Here is an 11288-nt window from a genome sequence, read left to right as displayed (position 1 = left end):
CTACACCTAACTTCCATCTCTCACCTTTCAATCCCACGTTTCCGATTGTTCTTCACCATTTTCACAAATCCACACCTCGGAGCACACCTGCGCCCCAGTGGAGCGCACCTACGCCCTAAGCCAATTTTAGAAATTTTACACTGAGCGCACCTGCGCCCAAGAAGAGCGCACCTGCACCCAAAACACTGAATCCAAAAACACCTGAGCGCACCTGCGCCCTGACCTACGTGGACCATAAATTTCCAGTTTTCTGCGGGTTGTTCCCGGATCACTTGCAGCTGTTCCAGAGGGTCGTTTTGAGATGACATCCCCTACAATAATACCAGAACAATCTTTCGAAGATTTGTTCCGAAGCACTACTTATGGTACTTGGTTTCATGAGGCTTATCACATACGTAGTCGGGAACCGCTTATGGTAAGACCTGATGAAATTTATTTTCCAGCACTTGCATCTTATTTTTATTTTAATTGTATTTTCTTTGAGAGACCGGATGGAGAACAAGTGTTCTCCATCACCATTAATGATGAACCAATGGAAATTATCAGGTTCTTGCTAGCATTTGTTCTTGGACTTGCTATGCCATTTGAAATACAAGACCCATGGTGCTATTGGCTAGATAATATGCATGTCTACACTTATGAGTTTTGCATGAGTCGTATGGGGCAGGCATTTTTCCGTGATCGAGGACCAAGGGGAATATAACGTCGCCTTTGGTAGCCTGTCCATGAACATAGGAACTGTTATGTTTTGGATCATGCTAAACATTTTAGGGGAATGGCATTTTTCTTCTGTGAATGATGCCACTTGCAGCGTCTTCCTTGCTTTAGCCATGGGACGTATGTGCCATGACCTTCCCAAAACCTTGATGTCTAATTTAGCTCGAGCCCATAGCATGAGGCATAAGTACCTTCTTATACCTGTTCTAATTTCCCGTATTATGCTATGTTTCTTTCCTATTTTTTGTACACGTTTCACGGATTGGATTACGGTCAACACTGTACAACCCACCAATAGTATTATCCGATCTTTCCGTGCAATGACTTGGCAAGGGTGGAGGATACAACCTCATCAGGTTGCACCCTACACCCCCGCCGGACCAAGTGGGCTTTTAATAGGTTAGCAATAATAGATGATAAATGGCGGGAAGCCTGGCAAATTATCATGGCATGGCAGGACGCGAAGGAACCTCACTTCTTTATAGAATAATAGGATGAGGAGGATGAAGAATAAAAGTGGGAGATAAGGTCAGTTTTTAATTCCAGTTAGTGTCTGCTTATGTCCCAAGCAATTTTATTCTTGTTAACACCATAATGGGTGGAACTCTTATAGAGTTGCGTCAGTTTTTTATTTCCTATATTAGTACGTTCTAACTTTGTTTTGCAGATGTTCCTGAATTTCACGCGCTTCAATGGTATTTTTCCTACCCTCTTTATTTAAAATACTTTGAGGACAAAGCATGCTTCTTGTTTGGGGGTTGCATAGAAACACGTGTAATTAAGGCATCTGTTAGGATATAAATATGTATAATATGCATTTGTTTTCTAGTTAAAATTTCAAAAATTCAAAAATATAAATAAATAAGTTTATGCTATACACTTAGGAATATTGGTATTGTTTCTTTCTCTATGCTCTTAATAATCTAGAAGTCTCACGTAGCTTTTGCATTAGAATAATTTTTAGAAACTTAGGTTAATATGTAGGTAATAATCTTTGCATCTATCTATAAATATATTACATGAGTATCTATGATTGTTAGCGAAGAAGTTTCTGAAATCTAGGCTAGAGTACTTATTCTACAAATCCTGCGGAGAATATAGCCTAAAAGCCTTATCCGAAATAAACATTTGAGAAATGACACAAGGGAGAAGTAAAATCGGATAGAGAAATCACACTTCCACTTGCTTGATCACTATGTCATATCCTAAGCGAGAATTTAGGCCCTCTTTGGATCGATATATAGCCGAAATTCAAACCTATGAATTATTTTCCGCTAGTCTCCCCTCCGAGCCTTTCTTTAGCCTTCCATAAACCACAATTCTTTTACCCTGTTACAAAAACAAAATAAAATAAAATAATTCAACTTACCCAATCTAGAATAAGTCTGAGAATAGAATGAGTGAAGAAAGAAGAAGAGAAAAACCTGTGTCAACAAAAATTAGTTAGTTGCTTCAGAAAAAGAAAAGAAGTTTCCATCCAAGGAAAAGAAAAAGAAAAATAGAAATAAATAAAAACTCCAAAAATAGAATAAAAGGGAGTCAAAAGCCAAAGAAAAGAAAAAGAAAAATATGGCTAAGGATGAAAACAAAGTATAAAAGCAAAAGGAAATAACAAGGTTTTCTCTAAGTTACATAATATGAAGACTCTAGTATCTCAGACTTGTCCTTTTGAATATCCATTTCTTTCCTTCTTAAACCATCTCCTAATCCCTGCAACACCTAATAAAGACCTCTAGCTCAATTAGGAATAGGTTAGTGTGATAGTAAGTGGCAGATGTGTTTGATCAACTCCGACTTCCTTGTTTGTCATTGAGATTGTAAGGTAAAGTGTGCCCATCAGCAAGACCGGAGTAAATTAAACTTGAGTGGAAAAATCAGAGTGTTGTATCTTGACTATTATTGTGAGAACCTACTTAAGGACGCTATTCCGAGTTTCAGAAACGGACCTGTTAATGTATTTCATAGTATTACTCATTGTATATATGTTTATTCATAGATGATCGATTATTATGCATATATTAACTTAGGTTTCGACTTGATTATTCTATATTCATTGCTAGTGAGATGTATAGTTAATTTAGAGCATGAATAAGGAAACAATAGTTTTATTTCTTAGTCGTTGTAGTATAGATGAAGTTTGTGAGTACCTTCACTGGAAAACTCCCACAAGGCTATAACTCATCCACTAGGGAATTCCTAGTGGTTTAAGGCCTTGTTGCATATGGTCAATGCAATCGCACTCAGCGAAACAAGAGTAGTTAGAACTCCATTTTTGGTCACTTATTCTAATTTCTCATATTTGCTTGAGGACAAGCAAAATGCTGTTTGGGGGTGATTTGATAAGAGCCCAAAACTGTAGTTTTAACCTCTTAACAATCGTATTTTTAGACCAATTATGTGAATAATAAGTAAGAGTTAATACTGATTACATGTTTTTATGCATTTCAGGCTTCAAAGTACATTATGTGCAGAAATGTGCCACTTTAGCGAGATAAAGGAGAAAAGGTCGGTTGCTAAGGAGTTCTGTGATTAAAGGCCAATTTTCAAGAAGACAAAGCCTCTGTAAAGCCCGGTCAAAAGATGAAAAGTCAAAATCCACGCGAGCAGAAACTGTGCACAAAGTTAGCAAAACTTCCGAAGACCATATCTTTGGACTCAGACCTCAGAATTGGGCCTACCTTACGTCAAAACGAGCAGCTCAGAAAGAGCTTTCCAATGGTCTAAGCCTTGACCCAATCAGAGGAGTAGAAGTGGACGAAAACTTTGTCAAAGCCAACTCTAGCTGAAGAGGCCTTTTTGGACTGAAAGAATTGGGTTTTGGGCCTGATTCTCTTGCCCAAAACATGGCTCCAAGCCCATGCACGATTTTGGATCTGAAACATATAAAAACAAAGAAAAGCTTAGTTCTTAAGTGATCTAGTTATATTTTAGAAAACTAGTTCCTTGTAATGGTAGCTAGGGTTAGATTAGAATAGCTTCTAGATCTAGTTTTAATGGATTTTAATTAAGTTTAGTTCATTTCATTTCTTGTTTTAGATTAAACCTTTAAAAGTATTGTTATTCATTGATTAGATAAATAAAATAGTTTATTATTATTCAATTCGTTTCTGTCATTACATTTATAGATCTAGTTTAAATTCTTGTTGATATCATTTCTTAATTATTACGTAAATTTCAATTATTGTTTGTTAAATTAGTAAAGTAAGAATCCTTATATTATGTTAGTCTAGATGCATATGTAAATGATTGCGGAATGATTCTCGGCTAACCTCCATTAGAGGGGGTTGAGAAGCCTTGATAAAAGCTTGATTTGTGTTAGCGTAGGATAGTCGTAAGTTCTATTCCACTCTAGAAGCGATTAGTTCACCATGAGAATGGGTTTAATCGTTCACATGCTAGTTATGAATTGGTAGAAATGTCATGTGTAATTAGGGATTAGGAAAAACCAAATTGTTTTGCGTAGCAGTTCAATTCGGATTACGACGATTCGTCGTTAGCAAGTTAAGTTGAATTAAGGTGGAATCAATCCCCCTAATTCCTTATCATAGAATCGACTTAGTATTTCCATAGCTATTCATTTAGTTGACTAGTTGCATCTTGTGGGTAGTTGCATCGTAGTCTAGTTTATAATTCGTAAATCTCTCGTTAGACTTTAGTTAAGATTATTTATACGTAGAGAACATCATTATGCAAAAGAACTAGAAGTGGAATGAATCATCTACTCCACTATATCTCAATAGGATTGAGAGTAGAAATCTTTGATAAATTAGGCAAGTAATATCGTTTAGTTTTACTTACGTTTTGAGTTATATCATTCATTTCATAGGTAAACTAGTCATTTTTACGTTTATCATCAAGCACAAGTTTTTTTGAGCTTTTTGGATCCAATTGATTCAGTTTTGTCGGCCCCCTAGTGTTGGTTGGCTGAGGATCATTCGAACCTTCTGATGCATTACCTTCTCCTTCGTAGTCATTTTCATAGTGGTTTTCCAACCATTCGTCATCTTCCATTTCCAGGTCATGATTTCCATTTTGTTGCTCACTTGGTAGCTTTTCCATATCTTGATTTTTATTTGGTTGATCCCTTGGCAACCTGTCCACTTCTTGAACTTTCTTACCATAAACTTTATTTGGCCTTTTGGAACCTTGTACATGACCAAATAAATTGGTATAATATACTCACAACCACACCTTAATGACACAATCACAACCGAAGCATAATTATTTTTCTAAGTGGAAATTAACAATATACACAAACCTAAATGTGCACGCCCACTTTTCTTAGATGCTTCTACAAGTGCTCTTTTAAACTTTTGAACCTTAGCTCTTGCTGTTTTTTGGTACTGGAAAATCAAAACAAACAGAAGAAAAAAAAAATACTACGAATACAAAGACAAATAAAAAATTGAGAGAGAACCAAAATATCTTACCGGGGTTAGTTCTCTAGTTTTTTCCTTTGCCATTCTTCACATGCATTGAAAAGATTAGAAAATACGTATAGCAAAAAACAAAACAATCATATACATGGCACTTAGATAAAATAAAGTACATAATTTGATCATGACCATAACACAACATGCCTTGCACCATTATAAGAAGCACTCACAAAACAAAATAAAGTCAATAACTAAATAGACAAAAACAAAAACCACATAATAATCAGTCTAAATGGACAAAATGAAAACAAACAGACCCAATTACACTCTATTTCTTTTTTTTGTAGCACCCAAGTTCCCTCACAATCTTGACGCTTATAGACTTCACCTCCTACATCACCTTCATGTCATTAACTAGCTCCACACTTGCAAAAGGTGGTGGTGCAGGCACATTGCTAAGGTCCTCCTCCGTACTACATTCAAAATCACGGAATCCACGAGAAGGTGCTTTCAAAACCACATACCAACTACTGTCATGTGATTCTCATGAGTAGAAAACTGGTTCAGCTTGGGATGCAAGGATAAAAGGGTCTTGCTTGTGTGTTAAACTTTGATGCAGATTAACTAACGTGAATCCCTCTTCTACTTTGATCCCACTTCCTACATTTGCCCAATCACAATTAAATAATGGGTACTGAAAAACACCATAATCTAGCAAAATTATCTGTTTTATCACACCATAATATGTCACATCTTCCTCGATTTGTCTGGTGTCTTTAGCACTTGCCCTACACAAGCTACTAGCTGACAATGACACTCTAGAGTTTTGAGTTCCTTTTTCTCCATCCTTTATGTGGAAGCGGTAGCCATTTATCAAATAACATTTATAGCTCCAAGCATCGCAATGAGGTTCATCCGAGAGCCAATCCAACATATCAGATACATGTTTGGTTTTTTTCTCATTTTCAATCTAAAGACAAACAAAAATTGAAAGTCAAAGTCTTACATCAATTAAAACTTCTATAAATTTAGATAACAAAACCTGCTTCTTCACCTCAAGCTTAAACCCACTCCTTAACGCGTTTCAAAGATGCTTGGCTCCTAAAGCACCTTCATTTTTCTTCAGAAGTTTAGGTTCCTCATGGATGAGCATTTTTTGTGTCTTCTGTTTAAAAGGTGCTCATTAATATATATATATATATATATATATATATATATATATATTTTGTCACATTAAACATATTAACTTACTCAATGTACGGCTGAACTTCCTCGTAATTAAACAAAATGCAACGATGTGCTGCTTCAACCATGTCTCTTGTTAATGTAATAATTGTCCCCTTCAATAGTGGCTTACCTTCAAGAATACTAGATTTTGTGGACTCATCATTATAGTCTTCATTTCTACTTGGTTAGTCATTATTAATATCAACTCGCTTCATATGCTCGGAAAAAAATGTTACACTCTCTTCAGCTAAGTTACATTCCGCCATGCACCCCTCGGGCCTTGCATGATTCCTTACACTTGCTTTCAAATCCTTTATATACCTATACTCAGTAAATAATCAAATGTTTAGAATGCAACACTCTACAAACTAAAAGGTGTATCTTTTAGCTAAAATATATTGTAGTAATAACAGGGAAATATAAAAAAAAAAAATTAATACCTTTCAAAGGGATACATCCAACAAAATTGCACCAGTCCTCCAAGGCACACCTCCCACACAAGATGAAGCGTCAAGTGTACCATAATATCAAAGAAAGATGGAGGAAAACATCTTTGTAGTAAACACATTGTCACTAAAACTTCATCCTCCATTTGTTCCATTTTTTCCTTATCAATAGTCATTTGACATAGTTCATTAAAGAATGAACAGAGTCGGAAAATTGCATTCCTAGGCCTTTTTGGTAAGAGATTCCGCAAGGCCAAAGGCAACAGTTGTTGCATTAATACATGGTAACCATGAGACTTCAAGTCATATATAGCATAGTCAGACAAGGAAACATGGTATGATATATTAGAACTATACCGATCAGGCAACTTCAGCGCTTTCAACCTTTCACAAAAAATTTGCTTCTCACTCTTTGACAAGGTGCATTGTGATACGGGAAGTAAAGTTCTACTCCCATTCTGTATAGGGTGCAAGTCAGGTCTTAATCCCATTTCTTCCAAGTCTTTCCTAGATTTAAGGTTATCCTTTGATTTTTTTTTCAGATTCAACAAAGTTCCGAGCAAACATTCACAAATGTTTTTCTCTATATGCATAACATCTAGATTATGAGTTAACAAAAGAAATCTTCAATATGGCAAATAAAAAAATACAGATTGTTTCTTCCACAATTTTGCACCTCCAGTTTTTTTTTGCTTACCGTGTATGCCCTTTCCACGTTTTCTTTTTTTTCTTTCCTATAGGTTTTCCCCAATCATCTCTCAAATTCTTTTCCGGATCTTTCCCCCAATCATTTTCTATAGATTTTACCTGAATAAAAATCTCATCAGACTTCAAAGGAAATGGGTTAACCCCGTGCTCTTGCTTCCCATTAAACCAACTTTTCTTCAAACAATATGGATGATCATCTGGAAGGAACCTACGACTTCCCATGTAAGAGAATTTCATGCTATGCTTTAGCCAATCTCAAGACATGTATTAACGCCACACTGGGACATGCTAATCTGCCCTTCGTTTGCACATCCAACTAGGGTTTCCAAATCTTTGGAAAATCATTAATGGTCCACATTAAAACATACCTTAACGTGAAGGTGGATTTTCGGGGTGCGTCATACGTTTCCACACCATCTGTCCACAAAAGTAGCAGGTCATCAATCAGTGGCTTTAAATAAACATCTATGTCATTACCTGGCTGGCTAGGACCGGGGACTATCAATGTCAACATCAAATACTTCTTTCGCATGCACATCCAAGGATGTAAGTTATATATTGCCAAAATGACTGGCCACTATACCTCAAGCTAAGAGTGCGATGAGGATTGACACCATCAGCAGATAACGCTAGTAGAAGATTTCGTGCTTCATCACCAAAAGAGGCCAACTGCTATCAATATGTTTCCATGCAGGACTATCAACTGGATGACGCATGTTTCCATCAGTACTCTCATTGGATGCATGCCATGTCAACTGTTTTGCCATTTCGACAGACTGAAACATCCTCTTGAACCTTGGAATAACAGTCTTGCACTTTCGACAGCTCCCATCATTTTTAAAATCACCAGTGTATAACATGCAATCATTTACACATGCGTCGATTTGCTTATAATCCAAGTCAAACTTCCTTAATATCGCCCTTGCTGAATCATTTGACTTTGGAATAACATTACCCTCCAGAAACATATCCTTCAACGCCTCTAAAAACTCTATAAAACCTATATTAGACAAACCATGTTTAGCTTTTATGCTATACAGCGTAACAACTGCTTCCAACTTCGTATACTTGATACAACCTTCATACAATGGCCTTTCAGACTCCTCAACGCCTTTTTGAATTTGGCTTCTTTTTTGGATCACCAGAAAACTCTTCTTTCTTATTACTCTCATTTGTCGCTTTAAGCATCTCATAAGTCTCAGTGAGGTTAAAGTCTGTAGTTTCAACTCCTTCATCTACTACATGCACTTGCCCTTCTTCTCCATGAAAAACGAAAGGATCATAAGTCATATCAATACCCTCAATGATCAAATGGTCTTTTACAATATCGGGACTCAAATGGTTAAAGGAGCCAAAGCGAATGCGATGAATTCATCAACAGCATCTTCGTACTTATCACTAGCTCTGGAAATTTTCAGCATAGTCAATGATATATGTACATAGTAATAAACACTTGTTTCAAATAAAGCAATAGAAGTGTAAACTATTTAACCTATTTAAAGTTCTCCAAGTCTTGTCCATAACGTCGCTTATATTGAACCTACTATATCGAAGAGTAACACCTAGATGTATAAGAATTAGAACACCATTAGCAGTAGTGTCAATCCTAACAAATCAGGTGAGAAATTAAGTGATGCAATTGTGAGATGCAGTTCCCACAAATGTGTAGATCTTAAATGTCTACACACTCTTGACTCTTGAGTGTACCAGTTAAGAGGTATATTACAGCTGAGATGTTGTTGCATAAATCTTGAGATATAGTTACAACTAAAACTGGATCTATTGACAGCTATGATGACTGGTCATGGTGAATGTGTCACTTAATGGTAGGAATTTTATCGATTATACCGCTATTCAACCAAAATCAATGACCGTAACTTAAGGCACAGAGCCACATTTCAGCAAAAAAAGAAAGAATACAAAAAAATGGAGTAGTACTACAAAACTTATGAAGCAAAAAAGTGTTAAACATCCATAAGTTTGTTTGGTACGTATGAACACAAGGCAAGCCCCACCATAGTTGAGGTCTTGATATTCTACTAATTTTGAAGTTTCACCTATTATAGTCAAGAATCTTCAACCAACGAGAAATCACCTGGGAATTTTAGCAATTCAAGGCGACTTGGTAATTTAAAATAGAGGGAGCGTACAATGGCACATTCTATAACCACTAACAATTACACCTTTGTTCTTAGGTAGCAACCAGCCTCCTCATTACGTACAAGATCTATCTTATTGGCATTACATTAATGTGAATTGAATCTTGAGAAATGCTATATTTTAATAATCATGTTCTTCTTTATAAGTTCCACTTTCCTATAGAACTGCAGTGTCCAAAAATCTATCTCATGTCGGCTCAGAAGATGGAGAAATTCATTTCGTTCATTATGGTTCTCTTCCTAGTAATAGGCATGCGATCCAGTGATCTTGTCCAAACAAAATCTTCTTCTAAATTGGTCTCTGATGGGCTTAATCATGTTAACCATTCTCCTAACAGCTTATTCAATCCCACAACTTCCTAAGTGACTTGTGAACCATTATATGGAGTCTTGCCTTGTGTGAAGAATCTTTGGGGACAACTTACTCTTGTTGTTCTGTATTACCTACTATACCTTGGGAACAATTATGTTGCAGTTGGAAGAAAAATAATCCTCAGCCAACTCGGACCAGGTATCGTTGGAGCCAAGCAGATTCAGATCCTTGGCGACTTCCGGCCACCCTAGCCTTTGGTGAGTTCGATTTCAACTTTTAATTTTTTATCTTAGTAGTCCTCTTAACCATATATTCCGTAAATATTAAGAAAAACTGATATTTGTACTTAAGATCCTCAACACATTATACATAGTGTTCAGATGAATTGTCCGGAATATTTTTTTTTTCAATTATTTCAGTATGAAATTTGTATTTATTCTTAGAACTCCACTAATAGGGTAGTTGTAGGAACCGTTATTTCAGAACAAATATTTCTACAAACCGCGAACACCACGCGCAGCGGAATCAATGGGTGTCCACGATTTTGGATAGAGAACATACCTTTTGAAAATCGGCTTAGATGTAATCTCTGAAAATCAAAGCTTTATCAAATCCGAAATCAACCTCTTGATCTTCTGTTGTATTCCTTTAGAATAGATTGGACGTTGTGTGGACAACGATCTACCAATCGCTTCTTTCTCACAAAGCTAGATCCAATTTTGGATATATCTTTCCTTGCTTCTTTTTCTAATACAGTGAATAGTGAATTCGGCCAAAGAGAGATTATTCTATTTATAGGCTACAATAGGGACCATGAGGAGAAATTAGGGATGGGCCTCCTGATGGGCTTGGGCTTCCCATGTTCGCCCCGAACACACGGCCCAAGTCCGTCAACAAATGGCTTATACCACTAAAGGTCATTGTTACACTACCGCCCTAATCCCAAATTACGTGTCAGCATTTATGGGCTCCATATTATATGCTCGTTGATCTCCCCGTGTTTAAGATATCAAATGTCCATTGATTAAGTCAAGTTACTAACAACTACATTAATCAACTTCTTATGTCCTTGAGTAGTACCACATTCAACCTCATTGTCATGTCGGAATAAATCCACCTGCAGGGTTTACATGACAATCTTTTTGAGCTCTTCAAGGGGACATCATCAACCCGACTTCTTGCGGGACACAGATTCCTTCTATAATCAACAGCACACCTTACATATAATGTCATTACCCAATTCATCGAGTTTGTTGATTCACAAATGAATCTCACTCATTGATGATTTAAAGTAATGTACAATGTACGTAAGTGCCTGTTATTATATCCGGATTAGGAGGAC

Source organism: Coptis chinensis, chromosome 9, assembly GCF_015680905.1.
Source record: "Coptis chinensis isolate HL-2020 chromosome 9, ASM1568090v1, whole genome shotgun sequence".
In the NCBI taxonomy this organism is placed as follows: Eukaryota; Viridiplantae; Streptophyta; class Magnoliopsida; order Ranunculales; family Ranunculaceae; genus Coptis; species Coptis chinensis.
The sequence above is the reverse complement of the archived record's forward strand: the minus strand, read 5'-3'. Positions refer to the sequence as shown.